Source organism: Bos javanicus, chromosome 26 (assembly GCF_032452875.1).
Source record: "Bos javanicus breed banteng chromosome 26, ARS-OSU_banteng_1.0, whole genome shotgun sequence".
Classification (NCBI taxonomy): Eukaryota; Metazoa; Chordata; class Mammalia; order Artiodactyla; family Bovidae; genus Bos; species Bos javanicus.
The window spans coordinates 37,180,566-37,206,545 of NC_083893.1; the positions used below are offsets into that span (position 1 = coordinate 37,180,566).

Below are 25,980 nucleotides of genomic sequence, written 5' to 3' on the forward strand. Positions count from 1 at the left end.
GGAGAATTTTAACATATGAATTTGGGGGGATACTGTTTAACTCATAATAAAGACCTGTCAGGAATCTCACCCCCTCCAGGGAGCCTTCTGTACCCACACAAGCTCATCTAATCTCCCTTCTCTGGAACTCCGACAGCCCAGAATGTCTGGGGAACTCAGTGCTCAGGGCATGCCTGCCTGGCCTCCTTGGGTGTTCACATTCTGTCTTTCTAAGTCAGGACTTAACTTCAGGTGGATAGCATTTGCGATTTTTTAAAACAAGCAGAGCACAGCAGAAACTCTCCTATCTGATGGTATCAGGACTGGGGGTTAGGAGGTAAATTGAAAATCTGAGAGGAATGCCTGCAAAAGGCTTCCTAGCATCACGGGCCCAGCAGGCAGCAGACAGCAGGTTTACATGGGGATGGAGAGCTGAGGTCAGCCACTGTAGGGTTAAATGGAAGTAGACTAGGAGAGAGTCTCCTCATAAAAACCAAGCAGCAGCTCCCGAGATGAATGAAGACTGAGTGCAAAGGGGTCCAACCTCCCACTGAGAGTGCATTTAAAATGTTTTAAAAAAATTATGTGTTTTTAATTGAAGTATATATAATTGCTTTACAGTATTATGTTGGTTTCTGCCACACATCAACATGAATCAGCCATAGGTACACATATGTCCCCTCCCTCCTGAACCTCCCTCCCACCTCCCACCCCCTAGGATGTCACAGAGCACTGGCTTGAGCTCCACGAGTCATACAGCGAGTTCCCACTGGCGATCTATTTTACGTATGGTAATGTATGTGTTTCCTTGCTGCTGTCTCCGTTTGTTCACCCTCTCCTTCCCCTCCTATGTCTGCAAGTCGGTTCTCTATGTCTGCATCTCCACTGGTGTATGGAGATTACTTAAAAAAGTAGGAATAAAACTACCATATGACCCAACAATCCCACTACTGGTCATATACCCTGAGAAAACCATAACTGAAAAAGACCTACATACCCCACTGCTCACTCTAGCACTATTTATAATAGCTTAGGACATAGAAAGGCTTTCCTGGTAGCTCAGCTGGTAAAGAATCTGCCTGCAATGCAGGAGACTCTGGTTCAACTCCTGGGTCAGGAAGATCCACTGGAGAAGGAATAGTCGACCCACTCCAGTACTCTTGGGCTTCCGTAGTGGCTTAGCTGGTAAAGAATCCACCTGCATTGTGGGAGACCTGGGTTTGATCCCTGGGTTGGGAAGATTCCCTGGAGAAGGGAAGGGCTAGGCACTCCAGTATCCTGGCCTGGAGAATTCCATGGACTGTATAGTCCACGGGGTTGCAAAGAGTCGGACATGATTGAGTGACTTTCACTTTTACTTTCAAGACATGGAAGCAACCAAGATGTCCATCAACAGATGAAAGGAGAAAGAAGCTGTGCTACATATATACAAAGGAATATTACGCAGCCATAAAAGGGATGCATTTGAGTCTGTTCTAATGAGGTGAATGAACCTAGAGCCTATTATACAGAGTGAAGTAAGTCAGAAAGAAAAAGCAAATATTGTATATTATTGCATATATATGGAATCTAGAAAGATGGTACTGATGAAGCTATTGAGAGTATATTTTTAAAACAATCAACCAGCAATACTCCAGACCATCTTAGACTTCTTTTATCTGGTACCCGGGTGCCAAGGGAAGGGGCCACACAACATGGGGGCTTTAAAAGTAGAAAGAAATCATGGACCAAGTGAGGGGCCCCAATGGAACTTGGGTTCAGATAAATAAGACAGTCTTCTGAGAGTTAAACTATGAAACAAATATAATAGTTCAGAGCAGAGAGGGGCAAAGAACTTTGTTTTACCAGATTCATAGTATTAACACATCCAAAGGAGAATGTGGTCCTCAGAAGCATGTGTGTGTGTCAGTATGAATGTTTGTGGGTATGTGTGCTATTTTGTGGGGTTATATGTATGTGGATGCCCCTGAGTGTGAGCATGTGTGTGGGTGTATGAACCTGTGGTTGTGCATGATCATGTGTGAGTGTGTGTGTGTGTGTGTGTGTGTGTGTGTGTGTACAGCTAAGCAGACCCAGGCAAGAGACAGCAAGCCTTAGCAAAGCCAAGTAGTGTGTTCTTGCCTTTCCCCAAGGGAAAAAGAGGGCCCCTGGGCCAGGAACTTGAGTGGTCTGTGCTGAAGGTCTGTCCATTCAGGGAGATGGGTACATCAGAGGCATCAAGTTTTACAGTGCGATGCCTCTGTGGTTAATATCATCCCCATCAGCCAATGCTCCACTCATTGGATTTTGAGCTCACTTAGCCACTGACTTTCATTGGACTTCCCAGGGACCCTTCCTGCAGGGAGGGGATGTGCCCATGAGCAGAAGTGCCAACCCAGCCCATGGGTATAGAGGCTCAGAGCCTGGACTGGCATTGGCCTGCCTAGGCATGAATCCCAGCTCCTCTCCTCACTAACTGGTATCCTTTGGAAAGTTTCCCAACCTCTCTGAGCTTCAGTTTCCTCATCTTTGAAGTGAATTTAATAATAGTACCTGCCACATAGGCTGTTGTGAGGATGAATGAGATGATCCATGTAAAGAGTTTAACACCATGGCAAATATATCCCAGGCTTTTTAAAAAATGTAAGCTATTATCATTGTAATTATAAATATTATAATAAATAAGCATGTGTGCATGCTAAATTGCTTCAGTTGTGTCTGACTCATTGTGACCTTACGGACTGCAGCCCACCAGGCTCCTCTGTCCATGGGATTCTCCAGGCAAGAATACTGGAGTGGGTTGCCATGCCCTTCTCCAGGGGATCTTCTCTACCCAGGGATAGAACTGGTGTCTCTTACATCTCTTGCACTGGCAAGTGGGTTCTTTACCACTAGCGCCACCTGGGAAGCCCCAATAAAGCCCCAGTTTTATTTTTCATACATCAGTCATGTGCCCTTGAGAAATAGATCCCTTCCCAGGGGCTGGCTGTGCAGTAAACTTCTTGAAGACATATTCTGCTTCTTCATCTGGACCCCCAGTGCTGGGCGCTGGGTCTGGGATAATAGATGCTCACTCAGTGTTTGTTGAAGAAATGAAATGATTTTGTTTGTTGAAGAAATGATTGGGTGTGTTAGTGGGGAGGGGAAGTTTGGAAGCCCATAAGTCCAGGGATTCTTTACTGCTGAGCCACTGTTAGCAGGCAATGCAGGAGGCACAGGAGATGCAGGTTCCATCCTTGGGTTGGGAAGATTCCCTGGAGGAGGAAATGGTAACCCTCTCCAATTTTCTTGCCTGGGGAATCCCAAGGACAGAGGAACCTGGTGGGCTGCAGTTCATGGGGTTGCAGAGTTGGACATGACTGAGTGACTGAACAATGGCAAGGTCCAGGGATGTGGTGAATTCATGAAGGTACACTCCCTACACACTTGTGCCTGGTGACCAGTCTCTTTCGCTGGAGACGGCTGACCCCAACCTGCCCCTGCACATTGCTCACTCAGGGGAGAGAGCCAGGGAGCCTGCAGGAGCTCCTGGTGCAGTCCCTCAGTCACCAGGCCAAGGCTTGGGTCATTTCACCAAACTTCCCAGGCTGTTGAATTGGATCGTCTACACTCACTATCATTTTAGAGCTGTCCGGAGGCAAGTGGAAGTGGTGCTGAGCCAAGGCACATCCTCCCATGCCTCGTTACTTATTCTCAGTGGGTTCTGTGGACCAGCAAATCGCCCTGCGCTAGGAGCTTGTTAGAAGTGCAAATGCGCAGACCAGACCTACGGAACGTGCATTTCAACAAGATCTGCAGGGGCTGTGTGCGCATTATGCTCGAGGAAAACTGCTACAGGGAAGCCGCGGTTCAGTCACCTCTGGAAGAGAAGCCAGCGGCTAAAAGTCACTGTTTCTCCCCCACTCCAGAAAGTGCTCCCGGGGTCTGACCAAGCAGACGAAGCCCCCGGGGTGTGCACTCACACTGTGCCTTCTGGCCACAGGATCGCCCTGCTCCTTTCCTGAGACACTCATTCTTTTCAACAGTCCTGCCTCTCCCCACGATGGTAAAGAGAAACCTCTGCTGTTTGCGGATGCAATCAGTCTTTGTTCCCTGGAAAAGTGTTTTTAATTCAAGGGAGCTGTTAACGCAAGTGGTACTGCTGTGAGTTTTAAGCACCCCTCTGTGGTACCACCCCAGGCCGTGGCATGCACCCTCTGGCACTTAAGGAGAGAACAGGATGCTCAGACGCCCAGACAATCCCCGCTTCCCCTCTTCTGCATCTTTCCACATCTGCTCAGCTGTGCAGACCTAGCACCTAGGAACACCCTCCCTGCACTCTCCCCACCCCTTAACCTGCTCAGGAGAGAACACAAACATATGTCAGCGACAATGCAGTAAAACCCAGTATAGCCCAAGAACTCCTAAATCTTCCAAACTGCTGTCTGCCCTTCCTCTAACGTTATACCCTAGCGTGCCTGAGTGGACCCGCTCCCTGGGTCCAGCCCCAGCACCTGCAGTCCAGCACCTGCTCATTCTGGCTGCTTTGGGAAATGCCAGGGCTCCAGGTACCCGGCTCCTCCTGGCTGCCACTTCCAGAGCTGGGGACAGCGAAGGAGCCAGGGCCAACTCGGGGTGGGGAATAGAAAACCCAGAACTCTCTCAAGCCCAATTCTTGTAAGGCTCCTTTAGTTTTCATGTGGAAAACCAACCCACCAACCAGCAAATGAATACATTCCATGAATCGGACACAGGAATCCCAGGGCAGGACAAGGACAATTCCCATTGGGTAGGGTTATGGCAAAACAGTGGTATCTCTTTCCCAAGCGGCCCTGTGCTACATAGTTAGTTGGTTAGTGTCAGTCGCTCAGTCGTGTCCAGCTCTTTGTGACCCCATGGACTGTAGCCCACCAGGCTCCTCTGCCCATGGGATTCTCCAGACAAGAATACTGGAGTGGATGGTTGTTTCCTTCTCCAGGGGATCTTCCTGACCCAGGGATGTATCGAACCCTCATCTCTTGCATTCCAGACAGATTCTTTACTGTCTGAACCACCAGGGAAGCCCTCTGTGCTATATATGGGAACCCAAAAGAAAAGTCTGAAATTTTTCATGGGCAGCTAGAAATTGTGCTTCTGTCCTCAGGCTCAAGTTGAAAACAGTGGTTGGAATTCTCCCTTGGACCAGATAAGTTCCTTGGGGGTGATGTGTCCTGTGGCCCCAGTGTTTGCAAAGGGCTTTGTGAGACAGAGGCTCTGCGGGGCCCACTCGCTCCTCCTGCGTGCAAAGAGGCCAGTGCTTTGCCTGCAATCCTTTTCTACTTTGGAGTGGACTCTTCCAGTTTGGGTGGGAGAAGCAAAGTCATTTAAAAATTCATTTCTTAGTGGAGGATTGATCATTTTAAAGCATCCTGCCTGTTTTACCAACTGACCCTATAAAAAGACAAAGCACGATCATTTCTATCCTACTGTTGACTCCCCCAAGCAAGACAATTAGTTCGGTGGTCCATCAGGAGACAGATGGCCTGCTCAAATTGGAAAATTCAGAGTCTCCTTTAAAAAAAAAGTCCATCTACAAAGATGTGGGTGGGGTACAGAAAAAACAAGGGAGGCAGTGGAGGATGCTGAGACTAATCCCTGACTTCCCATGCTTGGACCTGAAGGAGTGAGCGAAGAGAGTGTTACAGAAATCTGCAAGCAGACAGGCAAGTGGGGAGGGTCACTGAGGGAGCTGAGATTTCAGCCCAGGGGTGCAGCCAGTCGGAGCATACCTGTGAGAAGCCAGTCAGAAGAACACCCGTTTCAGCTTCACTGTCCTCCCTGTTTCCGGTCTTCTGCTGAGCACTCACCCTGTCCCCATGTTGTCTCAACCTGACCAGGAGCCAGGGCAGAAGGAACTTAGTCAGGTGGTACAGACAGTTCAGTGTGGCCAGGCCGAGAGCAAGGTGAGAAGGGCAGAGAGAGATGGTGGAGGGGCCAAGAGGTGATACCAGCACAGGAGGCATTCGTACATTCGTCCTAGACCCCACCAACTAATTCCTTCTTAAGGCTGCAGCCACAGAAACATCCCGTCATTTGCCCTTGAACTGTCCACTCGTGCCATTACCATGCCTGCTGTCTAGTTATCTAATCTGCCAAACCCGCTTGTAAACTGGGGACAGAAATTGCATCTTACCTTGCACCCCTGCCCCTCACCCTTCACCCATGGCCCTGGGTCCTTCTCTTGCACGCATAGGTACTCAGTAAGTGTGTGTGTGTGTGTGTGTGTGTGCGTGTCTGCATGTCCACATCAGCGAGGATGGACTAGGTTGTATTGCAGTAACAACCACCAGATCTTGGCAGTTTTACACAGTGAACGCTTCCCATTCATGCTACTGGTCCATGACAGGTCAGCAAGGGGTGATCTGCATGATACAGTTGTTTTAGGACCCAGAATGGCCTCTTTTTTTTTTTTTTTAACTGTCCTTTTGTATTGGAGTATAGCTGATTAGCCATGTGATAGTTTCAGGTGGACAGCAAAGGGACTCAGCCACACATGAAACGGTATCCATTCTCCCGCATATTCTCCTCCTACCCAGGCTGCACTGAGCAGAGTTCCTTGTACCATACTGTAAGTCCTTGTTGGTTATCCATGTTGAACGTAAGCAGTGTGTACATGTCCATCCCAGACTCCCTAACTACTGCTTTGTCCCACTGAATGGCCTCATCCTGACACATACATCCACAACCACAGCAGAAGAGGGAAGATGCAGTGAATTACACACTGGCCTGAGGTTTTTGCCCAAAGTGTCACTTTTGCACACACTTTTTGTACACTTTTGCCAAAGCAAGACTCATGACCACATCTAAGTTTACACATGGGGAAGCAGACCCCTTACACACTCAGGAAGCAGAGAGCCTGAACTGTTTTGCGAATGGTCTCCACAGTGGGCAAGGGTAGTCTCCACTGGACAGTCCTGGAGGAACAATTGATGTTTTGAATTTAACTGAACAGTAAGTGTCAATAAAAATCAAATGACTAAACAGATCTATGCCTTTTGACATATGCAGTTCAAATCAGTCAAGTCAGCAACAGCAACAAAATCAGAAATTAAAAAAATAAGTCAAATCAGGTGCCCAGGAATTATGGAATTCAAATGATTTTTAAAATGGACAGACTGGTTTATATCACAATATTCTATCTCTGGCTCATTTCAACACAGAAATTGCTTGTGTTATTTGATATGAACTGTTACTTGGGTGTGGTTTCTTGTTCTCCTCCATAACTCCATCAGGTTATGCCATTATGTTCTAGATTCTCATGGCCTTGGCTATTCTTTAAGACTCTGACAAGTTGATACGGATATGCTTGTTGATTCTGATGCCTTCTTTGGCTCAGCTCCAGGGAGAATGTAGCTGCTGCCACACTCCCCTCCCACTGTGTGGGGAGCATCCTCCAGGAATGGTACCCTCTACCATCCCCAGGCATCAGGTTATATGCGTGCCCAGTCCTGGGCCCCCAGGTAATTCCTGACCTTATAGCAAGTCACTTCACTTCAAAATCAGGAAAGGGTGAAAAAAGTTTCCAGGTCTAGGCAATGTCTTTGTTGAATGAAAAAAAAAAAAAAAGTAAACCAAGTTCTCAGGATTGTTTTCTTAAGTAGAAAAGCATATTCACTCATCTTCAGAAATTGTCCACACCTGAGAACTGTTTGGGTGATGACCATGGGCACCTGGTGTTACCATCAAATCGTCTTGTCTGCTCAGCTTCTTAAAGAAATTGCCTTCGAAAAACATGAGGAGGCTGTGACTAAAGGTGTAAAAGACAATTACATTTAAGAAGACAGTGTCTCCTCTCTGTTCCCTCTTACTCTTTGTAATCTTTTGCACACCAGGAACCCTGGAAGCAAAAGCCAATACTGCTTCCTCAAAACAAACTGTCAAAGGAATTTTGAAGGCTGGATTTAGTGAACAGATCTTTCATTGCTAATGGCAAACCAAATCTTTTGGGATGAACATTAATTCACAAGATCTCTAGGGACCTTTGGAGGTGGGGGTGAGAAAAGAAGGTGAAATTGACCCTTGTGACTCAAAATGGTCATGACAGTTTCCATAGCAGCAGTCTCAGAAGGTTATGGAAGTTGTTGTTTGTTGTTTAACCACTAAGTTGTGTCTAACTCTTGGTATCCCTTGAACTATACAGCCCACCAGGTTCCTCTGTCCATGGGATTTCCCAGGCAAGAATACTGGAGTGGGTTGCCATTCCCTTCTCCAGGGGATCTTCCTGACCCAGGGATCGAACCTGCTTCTCTTGCATTGCAGGTGGATTCTTTACCACTGAACCACCTGGGAACCTGGGATGGCCTGCAGGGTCCTTACCTGTCTCCCTGGGGGGCTGGGGTCAATTCAGCTCCAGGACCTTCTACAGGGTCTTTTTGTCATTCTGCCTCTCATCTTCAGTTTTTTTCAGCAATTTAGAGTCTGATTTGACCTGCCAGAGAGGGAGTGAGAATCATCAGAAAGAGTAGCTTCCACTTCTATAATTCCTTTATCTGATTATAAAAGTAGTCCATGCTCATCACAGAGAATTTGGAAAAATCTGAAAACAAACCAGAAAAAGGCATCCATACTTCCCCACTTAGCAGTAATCATCATTGAAATGTTCTGATGACTCTCTCTCCCCTCACTGACTTTCAGCTTTCTCTTTACTGATTTTTAAATTATGTATTTAGATCATTCACTCATATTCATTTTTTGAGCACAAGCTATTGTCCTGTTCTCATCATTAATGATATACTGGTAGGATAAATGGAAAAAGTCTGTTCTTCTGGAGAGAATTATTAAAATCTAAGGAGCAGAAAGAAAACGGGAAAATCACCAAATATTTGGAAATTAAGTAGCACACTTCAAAACAACTCATGAGGCAAAGAGGAAATCCAAAGGAAATAAACAATTACATAGAGTTTAAATGAAAATTAAGATACAACATCAATAAATGTGAGGTACAGCTAAAGTGGAACTGAAAGGGAAATATATAACATGAAATGCTTACCACTTTAGAAAAGAAGAAACATTTCAAATCAAAAATCTATGTTCTCACTTCATGAATCTAGGAAAAGAGCAAAATTAGACCCAAAGTAACCAGAAGGAAATATTAAAGGTTGGAGCAGAAATCATTGCAATTTAAAAAGGAAAACAATAGAGAAAAATCAATGAAACAAAAAGTTGGTTTTTTAAAGACATCAATAAAATTCATAAACATCTGGCAAGACTGACATAGATATAAAGAAGACACAGATGATCAATATCAGAAATGAGACAAGGGTCACTATGAATCCTGCAGCCATTAAAAAGGTAATAAGCAAATACATTGAGCAAATTTATGTTTCATAAATTCAACAACTTAAAAGAAATGGATCAATTCCTCAAACACCACAAACTACCAAAACTCAACCAAGATAAAATTAATAATTGGAATGGCCCTATAACCGTTAAAGAAATTGAGTTTGTAACTTTAAAAGCTTCTGAAAAAGAAATCTTAGGTTCTGTGCTGGAGAATTCTTCCCAACACTTAAAAGAACTAACATAAAATTTACATCATCTTTTCCAGAACATAGAAGAGAGAACAGTTTCCAACTCATTTTATGAAGCTAGTATTACCCTGTTGTACCCAAACCAGACAAAAACAGTACAAGAAAAGAAAACCAAGAGACTTTCAGTTTCTGGTTTGCTATGTATAGAACTTAGCAGTCACCACTGCATCATAATAAATAAAAACCCGAATAAACGGAAATATCAACAGATCTTCTTATATTCATCAGAGAAATGAGGCAAATTTCTGCTCCAAAAATTGGAGATACAAACAGGAGGATACAGAAAATCACAAGTTAACAGAGCAGACGCCTCTGCAGAAATCAGTGCCGCGGTAGGAAAACCTGAATTGTAATTGACAAATAGTTGGAGGCTCAGTGTGGACAAGTCTGTGAATTAAACTCTCCACCAGTTTAATTCACAGACATGGGGGTCCCTATGTTTTTGTGAGTCTTCGCTTCAGAGGATCCACCAGTGGATAATGGAGGAAAATCCCCTTGTGCTTCCAGCAGGGGATGGAAAAAGGAACCACTTTGAAATGTGCGGGAGAACTCTGTTCTTAACAAACCTGTACTCAAGCAAAACTATTTACTAGAGACTAACTTGCTGGGGTTTTATCAGAGCCTCATTGACCTGCTGCTGCTGCTAAGTCGCTTCAGTCGTGTCCAACTCTGTGCGACCCCATAGACGGCAGCCCACCAGGCTCCCCCGTCCCTGGGATTCTCCAGGCAAGAACACTGGAGTGGGTTGCCATTTCCTTCTCCAATGCATGAAAGTGAAAAGTGAAAGTGAAGTCGCTCAGTCGTGTCCGACTCTTAGTGACCCCATGGACTGCAGCCTACCAGGCTCCTCCATCCATGGGATTTTCCAGGCAAGAGTACTGGAGTGGGGTGCCATTGCCTTCTCCGCTCATTGACCTAGGTGGAGAGAAATACTCAGTTTCAGCTTTTTCAGCCTTCCAGAAGGAAAATACTAACTTCAGTGTTCTCTAGCCATTCTGTTCCACCAAAGTTGAGGGAGAGAAACAGATGCACTGGTGAAGTTCACAGACCAGGGGCATGGACTCACCAAAAGTCTGAGACCTAACCATGGGACTAAAGAACGCTTCCCCTCCCTGCATGTCTTACCAATACATTGCTAAATGCCTCTTTAAGGCAGTTCCTTTTACCTAGTACATCCTGTCTGCCTTAAAAAAAAAAAAAAATTACAAGGCATACTAAAAGTCCAAAAACACAGTTTGAAGAAACCAAACAAGCATCAGAATCTGAGTGAGGAACGTTTAAATGATCAAACCAGGAATTTTTAAAAATCATCGTTCATACACTAAGGACTTTAATAGAAAAATAAACCAATGTATAAGAAAGATGGGTTGTACAAGTGGGAAAATTCTAAGAGTCAAAAAGAAAAGCTGGAGATCAAAAACATTGTAACAGTCACGAAGAATACCTTTGATAGGCTCATTAATAGGCTTGACATGGCTGATGACAGAATCTTTGAATTTGAGAATATCTCAGCAGAAACTTCTAAAATGGAAAAGCAAAGAGTAAGAAAGACTAGAAAAAGTACAACAGAATATCCAAGAGCTGTGGGACAACTAGAAAAGGGGTAACATAAATGTAATGGATATACCAGAGGAGATGGAAAGGAGAAAGAAATAGGAACAATATTTGAAGTCAAAATGACTAGGAATTTCTCCAAATTAATGACAGACACCAAACCACAGGAAGCTCATAGAGCATCAAGCAGGGTAAATGCCCAAACAGACAAAAGAACTACACATAGTACACATCATATTCAAGCTCCAAGAAATCAAAGACAAAGAAAAAATTCTTGAAAGGAGCAGTGGGGGGCACTTTATTTATAGAGAAGCAAAGACAAGAATTATTCCAACTTCTCAGAAAGCATGCAAGAAGGAAGAGGACAGAGCTGGGTATTTTGAAGTGTTGAGAGAATGTTACCCACACATCTAGAATCCTATACTCTAGGAATTATCCTTCAAAGCTGAGGGAGAAAGAAAAACTTCCTCAGATAAACAAAAATTGAGGGAATTTGTTACCAGTAGACCCAACTGTCAAGAAATGTCAAAAGTTCTTCAGAGAGAAGGAAAATTATATTGATCAGAAACTCAGATCTATATGAAGAAAGGAAGCACACTGGAGAAGGAATAAGGGAAAGAAAAATAAAAAAGTTATTTTTGTTATTCTTAATGGATCTTATGAATGTAGTTTGTCCAAAATAATAGCTACAACGTATGACATTATATCAGAGAAGGCAATGGCACCCCACTCCAGTACTCTTGCCTGGAAAATCCCATGGACGGAGAAGCCTGGTGGGCTGCAGTCCATGGGGTCGCACGGAGTCGGACACGACTGAAGTGACTTAGCAGCAGCAGTAGCAGTATTACATTATATACCATATATATATTAGATTATATATAATCTAATTATATATAATTATATAATTATATTTTTAATTAATATTATATATTATATATAATTATATATATAATATATATAATTATATATATATTAGATATTATATAATTATATATAATCTAATACACATACACTCATCTGTGCTTCAGTTCAGTTCAGTTGCTCAGTCGTGTCCAACTCTTTGCAAGCCTATGAATCGCAGCACACCAGGCCTCCTTGTCCATCACCATCTCCCGGAGTTGAATGATATTAACGATATAAGGAATGAGAGGGAAGAGTCAAGACTTTTTTTGTTGTTTTTGTTATTATGCGTTATTTTGTTGTTATTATAAGGTACTTGCACTACCTGTAAAATGGTGTTTGAAAGTAGAGGACTTGAAGTAGTTGTAAATCCATATTGCAAATTCAAGGGCAACCATTAAAATGATTTTTTTAAAAAAGAAGTACATTAAGAAAGGTGTGAGGGAAATTATATACAACATTAAATTAAAGCCACATATAATTTAATATAATTAAATTAATTATAATAAAATTAATTTATGTAAATTCAATAAATAAATAAATTAATTAATTAATTAAAGCCACAAAAGGCAGAAAAATTGTGAAGACAAAAACAGAAACAAAGAACAAGGGCAACAAATAGAAAACAATAACATATAAGGTATTTGTTGTTCAGTCACTAAGTCGTGTTTGACTCTTTTGAGACCCCATGGACAATATCTCACCAAGCTCCTCTATCCACAGGATTTTCCAAGCAAGAATACTGGAGTGGGTCGCCATTTCCTTTTCCAAGGGATCTCCCTCACCCAGGGATTGAACCTGAATCATACATCTCCTGCATTGGCAGGTGGATTCTTTGCCACTGAGCCACCAAGGAATCCCTACATATGTGGTATATATTAATTCAATTATATCAATAATCTCTTTACATGTCAATGATCTAAATATCAAGCTAAAAGACAGAGATTGTCAGAATGGATTTTTTTAAAAAAAGGACTGAACTATATGTTGTTTGCAAGAAACTCACTTTTATGGATTAAACATAAAAGGATGGAGAAAAATATACTAGGCTAACATCAATTAAAGGAAAGGAGGAATACCTATGTTAATTTCAGACAGACTAGGCTTCAGAGCAAGGAAAGTTATCAGGAATAAAGACAAGCATTACATAATAATAAAAGCATCAACATTTTAAGAATATATAACAATTCTTAATGTGTATGTGCCTAATAACAGAGCATCAAAATACATGAAGAAAAACAGAACTATAAGGAGAAAAAGAAGAATCCAATAATATAATGGAGACTCTAACACCTCTCTATCAAAAATAGATCCAGCAGGGAGAAAATCAGTAAGGACATAGTTGAAGTCAACAGTACCTTCGGTCAACCTCATGTAACTGACATTTATAAGCAAGTTCATCCATCAACAGCAGAATATACATTTTTCTCAAGCTCACATGGAGTATTCATCAAGATAGACCACATCCTGGGACATAAAACATACTTTAACAAATTTAAAGGAAATGGAAATCATGCCACATCAGCTTTCAGACAACAGTGGAGTTAAACTAGAAATCAACAACAGAAAGCCAGAAAATCCCCAAACACTTGGAGGTTAAACAATACACTTGTAAATAACACATAAGTCAAATAAGGAATCGTAAGAGAAATTTAAAAGTATATTTTAATGAAATGAAAATGCAATTTATCAAAATGTGTGGGATGCAGCGAAAAGAGTGCTTAGAGGGAAATTTGTAACACTGAATATATGTATTAGAAAAGAAGAAATATAAAAAATCAATCGTTTAAGCTTCCATACTATAAAACTAGAAAAAGAGCAAATCAACATAGGAGAAAATCCAGATGACCCTGGATGTGGCAATGACTTTTTAAAATACAATACCAAAGGCACCATCCATGAAGAAGTGATTGATAAGCTTGACTTAATTAGAAATTAAAAGCTTCTGCTTGATAAGGTAGTGTCAAGAGAAGGAGGAGAAAATATTTGCAAAAAAGGCATTTGATAAAGGACTATTATCTTAAATATACAAAGAACTCTTAACACTCAATAATAAGAAAACAACCAATCTGATTTAAAAATTGGCAAAAGATCTGAACAGATCTCAGCAAAGAAGATATACAAATGGCAAAAAATGTGTATGAGACTACGTTCCGCATCATGTACCACCTCAGAAATGCAAATTAAAACAATGAGATGCTACTACATACCTACAGAAATGGCTCAAATCCAAAACACTGACAACGTACACAGAAGGACTTGCCCAGAAATATTTACAGCAGTTTTATTCATGACTGCTAAAACTTGGAAACAACCACGATACACTTCAGTAGGTAAGTGAATAAATAACATTCCAGACACGACTTTGTGGGTGAACAACAAAAATCCACCCAATATTCCAGACCGTGGAATATTTTCAGTGCTAAAAAGAAAAGAGATATTTGTCTGTTTGTTCACTAATGAATCCCAAGTGCCTGTAACTGCGCCTGGTACACAGTTCCTGCTGTATATTTGTTGATTGAATGCCAAGACACTCCATTCCCTAGCTCGCCAGCCGAGGAGACTATGTCATGCCAGGATTACCCAGCAGATGGCGGCCGAGGAACGCTAGAGACAGCTGGGAGCCTACACACTGAATCCAAGATTCCTCCCAATTAAGTCCAAGATAACAACCTGCAGACAAAATCAAGTCCAACTACTCCTAACACAGACTTGTATTCATGAGAAAGAGGCTGTATGTAAGAGGTGAGCTGCTGAGCTGATAAAGCCTTTATCTACTATCGGAGGTTGTTTACACACAATTCAGGGATGAAAAAATGAACATAGCTGTTGAGAAGAACTAAACACAAGAGTCCTCCCATGGTGGGAAAAAAAAAGCAGTGAAGAAAGCTTATGGTCACGGATCTGCATCAGTCCTCCAAAGGATGGAAAAGTGACATGTGACTGCTATACCACCAAAGGACAGAAACAACACTAAGAACTAACATTGCTTCCTCTGAACATTCCCGAAGATGCCCTCTTACAAGAACCTGAGTCTCTCTTCCACCGTCCTCTGGATCCCTGCCAATCTGTACTCTTCCTGGGTGCTTCTGTTACCCACGCAATCAGGGAATTGAATTGCAGTGGTAACAAACCCTTCAAAAGCCAAGTTCAAGGTGATCCTTGGATCAAATTCAGCCTCAGAATGTGTCAATTTAGGGGGAGGATCCGAGATAGATACTACTTGCAGATCTGAGTCTGCTGACCCAGAACTATCCCAGCCAGCTGGTCAACCTGCTTACTGCTATACTGATAACAAGAGCTAGCATTTATATTTCCTATGTGCCCTCCATGTGCTGCGTGCATCACCTGCATTTTCTCATTAATCCTTAGAGCATCACTTCCAAGTCCACAATGTTCTCTGCATCTCACAGGTGACACAAGAGAGGTGTTATTTGCCCCAGGACCCAGCACGTTGCTCACAAGCTCACTCTTAATCCCTGGGAGAATGGGAATCTGCTGAGAGGCACAAGAGACCCCGATGGACCTCAGAGAATATTTAATCCAGCCCCTTCTCTTCAGACGGAAGAACTGAGGACCAGAGTGGGGAAGGGACTGACCCAAGCTCACACAGGGATCCCGGAAGCCTGCCCAAGCACTACTTACTAAGAACTACCCTACACCTTAACATCCTCGGCTAGTGCCAGGAAAACCTCTTCATCCCCGAGTCACAGGCTTTATTTAATTTCCCCCAGACTCCAAATGTGCTTCAGTCTTGCTGGCACTAAACACTCTGCGTAAGATTGTGTCACAACAATATAGCTCTTGTTTTAGGAGTTTCATCAAGTAGCAGACTGTCCAGCCAGGATCGCTCATGCATTCTGGCTTCTGCAGCTGGTATCATTGGCTGGAGCCACTTAACCTGAGCTGGTTTGCTCGTTGGTTGAAGGAGAATACCAGTATTTATGAAAGGGTGTTCTATATTCTAGGCTAGTGCTATATAATGCAAATATAATATGAGCCACAAGTGCAAGCCGCATTGTACTTAAACTTTTTTCCAGTAGCCGCATGAAACGAAGTAAAGGAAACAGGAGCGTCAAAGCACTTGACATGCACACATCATTATTAATTTCCATAATTTGTTTCATTTAAGAATCTGTCTGCCAAGCAGGAGATGCAAGTTTGAGTTCTAGGTCCAGAAGATCCCCTGGAGAAGGGACTGGCAACTCACGCCAGTATTCTTGCCTGGGAAATCTCCTGGACAGAGCAGCCTGGCGGGCTACAGTCCATGGGGTCACAAAAGAGTTGGACTGAGGCAGAGTGGGGATCGCAGGTAAGGTAGCTGAGACACAGGGGCCTGGGCTCTCCAGAGGTTCTGGGGGGAGTAGGGACCCACCTCCTCTCCCTACGTGGGGAGATGGTTTGCTTCTAAATTCATCTTCTATGTGTCGCCATTTAAGCGTCCGTTGGGATTTAGTTGGGGCGAAAGGAAACCATCAAAGGGGCTACTAGGGCATATGAATGAACTTACAAGCATCCAACAATCAAAGCACCACACGCACACACCAGCACACACCAACAACTGAAGGCCTCCACTGCATCCCATGGACCAACAACTCCCACACCCCACAACCATATCCCACATCCACAACACATGTACCCAACAACCAGTGTGTTTTACACACGCACTGAGAGTTTTTACTGCCCCATCCAACCAAAGAGCTTGCCCCCCCCACAAACACATTCTCCATAATCAAAGAGCTTCACACACCCTCTCAATAATCAAAGCACTTCATACCAAAGAGCTTCACACACATACACACTCCAACAACCAAAGGGTTCACACACCCACTCACACTTTCCTCACAACCAAGCACTTCACACACACACACACACACACACCCCAAAGAGTTTTACTCCCCCAACCAAGGTGCTTCTTACACACCCACAAGAGCAAAATGCTTTACTCCTACACACAACAGCCAAAGCTCTCCATACAGACACCCCCACAAAAGAAAACCCCAAGTACTTCGATTTGTTTGCCACAGCAGCAGGTACTTGAACACCAAGATGTTCAACTGTGACTTTCTTTTCAGATTAATGAGCAGAGAAAGATTGGAGGAAGGAGGGGGAGGATGGTGGGAGAGAGCAATTACACCCGAATCTTTTCTGTTGATTAGGGATTCCTTCTCCAGCCTGCTTTGGCTCCAGCTAAATCTTTTTCTAATGAGATGTGGCTTATCCAGATCAGGGCGCTGAGAAAAAAGTTGCAATTAACTTTAAGAAGAAAAGAAGTGAGTGAGAGAGAGAGAAGGGAAGGGGGAGGGCGAGGCTGGGAGATGGTGAGTGGGGGCAGGGAAAGGGGCGGGGCTGGCATTCCTGGAAGAGCTGGGTGAATGGGGCCATAGGGCCCAGCCTCCTGTGGGCCATCCATCAGCTCCTTTGATTCCAGACTTTAGGGATAGCCCTTGATGATCGTTGTGCCTGCAGGAGTGGCCTCTGTGCTGCTCCAGGCTCAAGCCAAGCGTTGGGAGGGCTGGTTCTTCTCAGGGTGGGGTGGCGGGGGGTGAGGTCCAGGGCCTTTCTGACTCTGCATCCCTGACGTCTGGTGGGGATTCTGGGGGAGAAGGCCCCTCTCAACTGCATCTCTTTCACACCTGAGCTGTGCCTTCTGTTCGCTGGCTCCTGCAAAGACACGGGGCCTAGGTCACAGGTTAAGAACCTCCGTGACCCCCAGGTGTCTAGCCAGCATGAACTCTTTTCTCAAGTGCTGAGTCCAGCACTTGACTCTGGCAGCCAGAAGCAGTCCTGGACTGGGTTTGCGGTACTGACATCCAAGCTGGGGTCTCCCCAACTCACCTCACTGTTCCTACCTGGGAGCAGGTCCCGATCTCTTTTCCTGTGAGCCACTGAGAAGGGTGGAGAAGGTCTGGGATTGAAAGAGAGGTTTCATGTAGAAACGGTGGGAAAGCCTCAGGCTCCCGGAAGCAGCACAGATTTACCTTCCTTTGCTTCTCTGTCCAATAGCATCAAGCTCGACCAAGCGACAACTGCAGGAAAGCACCCCCTCTCCCTGGTGTTTAGTTTCTTCATCTGCTAAGAGTTGTAAGGGGGTGAGCTGGGCATCAGCTCTTGTGAGATCTCCAGTCCTGATGCCCTGAGATCCCGAGAGAGGGGCAGACACACACTAGAGATCCCGCGAGAGACAGAGGCAGCCTCTGGGGATCGGGAGCCTCTGATGGGTGAGTCTGCCTTTCCACGCTGTGCCTTGCGCACCCACAGGACACTTCCACCCCCTGCAGATCTTATCCAAGTGGAGACTAGGTTTCGCCCTGTTTGGCAATAAATACCGAGCACTGCCTCACGGCAGTATGGTCCTTTCCCATCCAATGGACTTCCCTGTACAAATTAGGAAGGGTTTGTATTGCACTGCTGGAGCCTCAGTGGGAAACAGTGAACTGGGGGCCTCTGAATCTTGCCTCACCTGACAAGCTTCCTTGATTCCCAAGGAAGAAGGGCCGCCGTGTGTTGGTGGCCACCCAGACACACGGTTCCCTCAGAGATACGTTTGGGTGACCTCTTACCAAATAAGCTATGGAGATGATACTGGGCCAGGGGACAGGTGAGCTAAGGCCGCTCTTCCTGTGCCTAGCTTCCAGAGAGGTGAGCCTATACTTCAACTTCAAGGCCCAGAAGTTTCCTTGAGTCTGGTCCCCTAGATTCATGGTCAGACCTCCTTTGTACCTCTGTCTGCCCTCCACCTTGTTAGCTGCGGAAGACAGTCCTGGCTTTCTCCTATCTCTCTCTTTGGCTGTCGCCAATCTAATAAGCATATGTGCTAGAAATACTAGCCGGAGTGTTAAGTTAGAAATTCTTCTTAAACATATAGTAAGGTCAGATGAAGGAAAAAAAAAAAAACCCCAGAAAACAAAACAGAAAACCCTGAATCAGAAATTGGACACAGGAGGGCAGATGTAGACTGAACAGGAAGTGCTGGCCCTAGGCTAAATGAAACAGCTGTCACCATTGTTCTGGACTGAAAACTGCCTTTGCAAACTCCATGCGGGCCAGGCTCAGAAAGCAGATGTTAATAATTACAGCACATGAAACGAAGGGCACAGGATTAGGCAAGTGACGAAAAAGAAATGGTACCAGTAGATTTATAACTCACTCCGGCAAATCTGTTTGGGCTGGTGGGGGTGGGCATGGCGGCCTCACTGCAGACGCCCCCACCCAGTTCCCTTCCTAGTTTGGCATTTTGGCTTCTGGGATTATCTCAGAATGGAAGGATTGTTGAAACTATTTTAAGGGAATGGGCTGTGGGAGACCTTTCCTGGCTACCTTTCTGGGGACCCTAGGCCTATAGGACTACAGCCTGTTGCCTCTGATCTGAAGAAAAGCATCACATCCTCAGTACCGAATCCAAACACCAAAAAAGCAGAATATCAATCCTAAGTGAAATCATCCCCGAATATTCATTGGAAGGACAGGTGCTGAAGCTGAAGCTCCAATACTTTGGCCACCTGATGCTAAGAACTGACTCATTGGAAAAGACCCTGATGCTAGGAAAGATTGAGGGCAGGAGGAGATGGAGGCGACAGAGTTTGAGATGGTTGGCTAGCATCACCGATTCAATGGACATGAGTTTTAGCAAAACTCCGGGAGATAGTGAAGGACAGGGAAGGCTGGCATTCTGCAGACCATGTGGTCACAAAGAATCAGACACGACTGAGTGACTAAATAACAACAGCAACAGACAGACGAATCCTGGAGTTGGATGCCTCACTGGTAAACAAGAACTCAGGGACACAAAGCCAGGCAGCCATCTTCAGAGCCCTTGCTTTACCAAGGGGTTCATGTTTAAAATCCAGGAGCTCAAGTTCTTTGCAGCTGAAATTGATTCACACTTTAAAGTCAGCCAGCCCCCAGCGCCTGGGAGGAGGCAAGAGAGAGCTGGGAGAATGTTGGGACAGTTGAAGAAAGTAAGAAAAGCAAGTTTCTTGGGTTAATTACATAAGTAGCAGAGAGTCTTCCCATGTTTTCTTGAACATTCCTCAGTGCTTTTCCATGTGAGCCAGAGTTGTAAAAAGCAAAACAAAACAACACACACTCACTCACATCCACCCCAAAGCCTCCCATCCCACCACCCCCTGGAAAGGACGTCTCTAAGAAAGGTTAGAAAGAAGGTAAAGCATGTGTTTGCCATCTTTACGCCTGATATGGAAACCATATGCTTAAATACACTAGCAAACATACTTAATATAACACTCTCTTTTATTAAATGTGGTTTTATAAACGCTCTCCCCAGCCAGGGCACCTTTGCCGTGCTGGAGGCTGGAACTTGGCAAAATAATCTTCCCGCTGTTACATCTATTGATACACATTTTTTGAAAATGAGTCTCGGACCCTTGGAAAATAGACTGGTTCTGATTATTATTGCAAGCGGGAAGGGGCACACAAGGGCATCTTTTTTCCTCTGATAAATTAAAAGAACTGTAACGGGTGCTTTCTGCAACCTGTAAAAGGGCAGAGCCATCTGTGATTCATTTAGCAGCTCCTTACAGAAGATTTATTTGATTAATTCGGTCAGAAGAGAGAGAATATGGATTTTCCCCTGCTCTGAGAGGCGCGTTCGCACTCGCACTTGCACACATGCACCCACCCATGGGCAGACATCTCAGGAATGAAAAATGACTAATCGGGTTATTGGAACTGGCCAACGCGGGGCCCTGGTGGTGAGATCGAAGGCTCCCGCCCTGCTGATGGGAGGGCTGGTTTCGGAGTAGATTTAATATCCTTAGGCCCAATGCCACCAGAGGGTGACCCTAGAGAAAAATAATACTGTGGACCCTGAATTACATTTATTGGGCATTGAGCACTTGTGCCAGGCTCTGTGCTGAGCCCTTTGTATGCATTACCTCACTCCACCGTCTCAACCACCCCTCTCCAAGGAAGCACTATTTCATTTCTGCTTTACAGGCAGGGAGACTCCCCTATTCCCAGCAGGCCTCTGCTCGAAATTCTTTACAATTTTTTCAGAGGGTATTTGACTTTTTCCATGCCTCTACCATGCAGATGGAGGCCATGTCCAACATCAGTCTCATGGCAGATAAACTTTTAACGCAGTCATCTGCCTTGACTGTGCTTCATGTCCTGTGGATTTCAGTTCAGTGTTGACGGCGTGAGACGTTCTTTAGAGCTTATTTCTAGTCTCAAGGTGGAGAGCTGGCCTTGATGGTATCTAACTGGCCTTGGGGGTCCCTAACTGGCATGCCCCAAACTCTATAAGCAATTGTCTGCAGACCACTGTCAATTCCCAGTGGGTGGGAACAGACTTTGAGATAGGTCTTCAGAGAAGGTCAAGAAAACAGCACAGAAAGGAAGACTCAGAAAATCGTACAAGATCTGAGCCAAAGAGGAATTTGGAGATCTATGTCAGGAGCGGCAAATATAGGGCAAGAAAGGTGGCTATGCTCTCCTTCCCAAGCTCACAGCAGACATTGCTAATTGATCCCAGCTCTCTCTCCCTCTCCGGCTAACCCTCAAAATCCTTCTCAACCTAGTGACTGTCTGGCTTCCCTGTCTGGTATTCTCTGGATCCACTGCAGTGGAGCTGGCGGTATAGTGGAAGCCAAGGTACAGTGGGTCAGAAGCCTCTGCCTTTTGCCAGGTCTCTGAGAATCCCCATGGACAGAGGAGCCTGGCAGGCTATAGTCCATGGGATTGCAAACAGTCAGACATGACTGAGCGACTAAGCATGCACACACACGCTGCTCTCTCCCAGGCCCCTCACCTCATGGGATGGCACTGAAGCTGCTCTGCAGATAGGATGAAAGGTGTCCCCTGGGAAAGTGTAGAAGACTGAAATCTCACTGCAACTTTGAGAGTCCCTTGGACTACAAGAGATCAAACCAGTAAATCCTAAAGAAAATCAGTCCTGAATATTCATTGGAAGGACTGATGCTGAAATTGAAACTCTAATACTTTGGCCACCTGATGTGAAGACCTGACTCATTGGAAAAGATCCTGATGCTGGGAAAGAGTGAAGGCAGGAGGAGAAGGGGACAGCAGAGGATGAGATGGTTGGATGGCATCACTGACTGGATAGACATGAGTTTGAGCAAGTTTCAGAAGTTGGTGATGGACAGCGAGGCCTGGCGTGCTGCAGTCCATGGGGTTGCAAAGAGTTGGACACAACCGAGTGACTGAATTGAGCTGAACTGAACCCCTAAACTGAGACAGACTGGGACAGCTTGAACTGGTTTATGATTTGGGGCTTAAGATTCTAGAAAGAAGTGGAAAGTTTCACTTTGGAGACATGAGCATCTGCAGACTCTCTCCACTGCAGCCTTTCCCACCTCCCTCTCACTTGCTGGACCACAGGAAATGCCTAGATCAAAGACAACCAGGATGCAGAGGCCAAAGGTATTGAGCACTTGTCTGGGCTGGTTGCAGCCTCTCCCTCGTGTCCTCAGATTTTTCTGCCAGGCAGAAATTCTCTCTGGGAAAAATGATGGTTTCATGAATAGAAGGAGGGGTCTTCAAGCTCAGAATTTCTGCCTCTTGCGGGGCCCTTTCTTGCTGGTTCCCTCCTAGGATCTGAACTAAAATCTTTCTCCACTTGGTGTGGCCCAAGAGGGAATCTGAGGCTCGGTACCTAATTCCAAGAGGGAATCTAAATGTCTGATTGGCAAAAACAAGCCTTTCCAAAGAAGTGAAGCTGAGGATCAGGACGGATTCGGAGAATCAGAGAATCAGTCTGAAATAGCATGTATTTTGAAGGGAAGCAGCCATGCACAATGACTCCTGTTGCTACCTTGTTTAGCAAGGTTACCTGGAAGGTCTTTAGGGGACTTACTTAGAGAATGGATAAGAGTTGTGTGTAACTTGCATGTCAGCTTTAGGTTGCTTGTGGGAGAGGGGGGAAGATTTCTGTGATTTTGAGAAGGCTTGAAAACACTTTATTTAAACATGATTTCTACAATCTTCTTTACACTATGAATTTGTAATTCACAGTGAAGAAACGTTTACTAATGAAATCATACTCTACTCCAGCAGTGTCATGAAAAGATCACAAATATTGAATTAGTGAGGCCCCAAATAATGAGGATTTTACAAAGCTCAGATGACACCTCTTGAATGGGTTTGTTGACCAAACATCAATTGTTGAATAAAGGTGTTTGTCTGTACTGTGAAAGTGGTTTTCTGGAATGTTCCTGAGTGTGAAGGTGATTGAGCAAAAGAGTGATTGGAAAAAGAGTCAAGTTTGGGTAGTTGGGAAGGGGTGGGGAGTGGGGAGGTGGGTAATGAGGATGGGAGGCTCTTGGTGTGCCATTTTGGATTCCACATAGGGATACATGAGTGGGCTGAGGTACGTATGAGTTGTCCTTAAAGACTCCAATAAAGAGAGGGATCATGTGCCACTGGGAATTACAAAGAAACTGAAAGGCCAAGCCAGTATTTCTAGCTGTGTGATTTTGAGCAAGCTAGATAATCTCTCTGTGTTTCAGTTTCCTTCTCTGTAAAATAGAGGTAATAATAACACCTGATAAAAGTTGTTGTGAGGATTATATGAGATACAGCCCTTAGAACAGGAACTGGCATATAGTATTAAGAAAGCATTATCTTCCAAATTCCCATCAACTGATATATGGATAAACCAGATGTGGTGTATCCATACAATGAAATATTATTCACCTATAAAAAGAAATGCAGTGTAGATATATGGATCTAGGCAGTATAGGTACAATGTGGATGAACTTGGAAAATACTACACTAAGTCAGAGAAGCTAGACACAAAAAGTCACATATGGTATGATTCCATTTACATAAAATGTCTAGAACAGGTAAACATACAGAGATAGAAAGTAGATTGATGATTACTCAGGGCTAGTGGGGGGCTTCCGAGGTGGCACAGTGAAGAATTCACCTATCAATTCAGGAAGACACAGGAGATGCAGGAGGCAGGGGTTTAATCCCTGGGTTGGGAAGATCTCCTGGAGTAGGAAACGGCAACCCACTCCAGTATTCTTGCCTTGGATATCCTATAATCAGAGGAGCCTGGTGGGCTATAGTCCATGGGGTTGTAAAGTTGGACATAGCTGAAGTGACTGGGCACACACACACAGAGGGCTGGTGGCGGGTGGGAAGATAGAGAGGTGACAGCTAAAGGGTAAACAAGGTTTCTTTATGGAGTGATGGAAGTGTTCTAGAATTGACTGTGAATATACTGAAGACTATTGAATTGTGTGCTTTAAATGGGTGAATGGTATGATATGTGAATTATCTCAATAAATATGTTTTTAGAAAAGAAAATAAAATATTATCTTATGTTTATAAGATAAAATTATATTAGTTTGTATTATATTGTAAATATTATATTATTTTTATGTGAATGCAATAACCATAAAAGAGGGTGATGAGACCTGTGACACTGGACAGTGTGTGTTCCTTCTAGAAACATTTATATTAAAAAATGCCTGTTTTGGCTGAGGTTTGACCTCAGTTTCCCCAACTACTAGAAGAGACAAAACCTCCTTGTTCAAAGGACCGTTGGAAGGAAAAATGAGATAACTCACGTACAGCACTTAGCACGGAGGCCAGCACATGGTAGACACTCAGGAGACAGAGTGGGTCTTGTCATTCTTCCATGAGACTCTTGAATTCTGTTGGAGGGGTTTGTGGGGGACAGCCTGATTTGAAAGGAACAGGTGACTAAGGGTCATGGACTGAAGCTGCAAGAGTTACAGACTGCATCAAGCAGACTGCATCAGTTTAGGTGAAATGTTTCAACAACAAAAAAAATTCACAGAATTTTCTAAAGATTCTGATATGCATTGTTTTCACACTTTTATAAGGTTGAAACAATCTTTATCAAATAATATATTTTCTAAAAATTTGAGGTGCCTTTGTGAGGACGTTGAACATTGTGAAAGAACTGAATTCTCCTCCATTCCTGCAAGCCACCTGTAGGTGCCACCATTGTTTTTAGAATTAAGTATTTAGGAAAAAAAAAAAAAAAGACAAATGGCCATGTATGAAGGGAATTGGGCAGCGTCCAGTGCTGGGCTCCTGACCTCACTTGACCACTCAGCAAACATGTGACTTAAGGAAACAAATTTAGCTTCCTTGGACTTCAGTTTTTTCTACTATAATATAAGAAGATGGTGGCTGTGATCTCAGTGTCCCCCCAGCAAAAACCTTCAGTCTGTGATAATGGTCATAGATTGATAAAGGTCAATGATAACAATGATGGTACAAACATTTTTAAAAATTATTTTGTATTTTTGGTTGCACCGGGTCTTCACTGCTGCACACTGACTTTCTCTATATGCGGTGAACAGGGGCTGCTCTTTGCTGCGGTGTGGGCCTCTCATTGCGGTGGCTTCTCTCGTTTTGGAGCACAGGCTCTGTAGTTCGGTAGTTTCAGCACTCGGGCTCAGTGGTTGTGGCACACAGGCTTAGTTGCCTTCATGGCTTGTGGAATTTTCCCAGACCAGGGATTGAACCCATGTCCCCTGCACTGGCAGGTGTATTCTTATCCACTGTACCACCAGGGACGTTCAATGGCCCAAATCGTATTAACAACTAGGAAAACCCATCTAGCTGTTCCAAAGCTGTGGATACAGGTTCCATGGTGTAGAACTTGTTCCTTCTATTCCAAGGGTCTTGAGTTCTAGTCTCCCAGTCTGATGCTCAGAGCACAGAGGCCAGAGAAGGACTTCATTATCACTTCCATCCTGATTCTCCTCCAGAAGAAAGTATTAATGTGGTTCCTTTCTCTCTTTGGGGCTAGAGATATTGCATTGGCTAGTGTCCCTCAAAAAGTTCATGTCCTCCAAAAGCTGTGCATATGATCTTACTTGGAAATAGAGCTTCTGGAGACATAATCAAGCTGATGGTCATAATGGATTAGGGTGGACCTAATCAAGTGAGATAGTTGGACACCACCACTGACTCAATGGACATGAATTTGAGCAAACTGAGAGACAGTGGAAGACAGAGGAGCCTGGTGTGCTGCACGCAGTCCATAAGGTCTCAA

At 44.2% G+C, this 25,980-nt stretch overlaps 1 long non-coding RNA gene across 4 annotated transcripts in view; it reads right to left on the bottom strand.

Annotated features, from left to right (window-relative positions):
* Window positions 1-25,980, bottom strand: part of LOC133239459 (uncharacterized) — a 94,486-nt gene that overhangs the window by 38,176 nt on the left and 30,330 nt on the right. For 3 of the 4 annotated variants that reach the window (XR_009733840.1, XR_009733839.1, XR_009733837.1), the window contains 2 exons: window positions 8,293-8,404; window positions 5,706-5,805 (listed from right to left, as the gene is read on the bottom strand). This is a non-coding gene — a long non-coding RNA (uncharacterized LOC133239459). Of the gene's footprint in view, window positions 1-3,920; window positions 4,051-5,705; window positions 5,806-8,292; window positions 8,405-25,980 lie in introns of all 4 variants that reach the window. The other variant, XR_009733838.1, reaches the window with a different exon arrangement.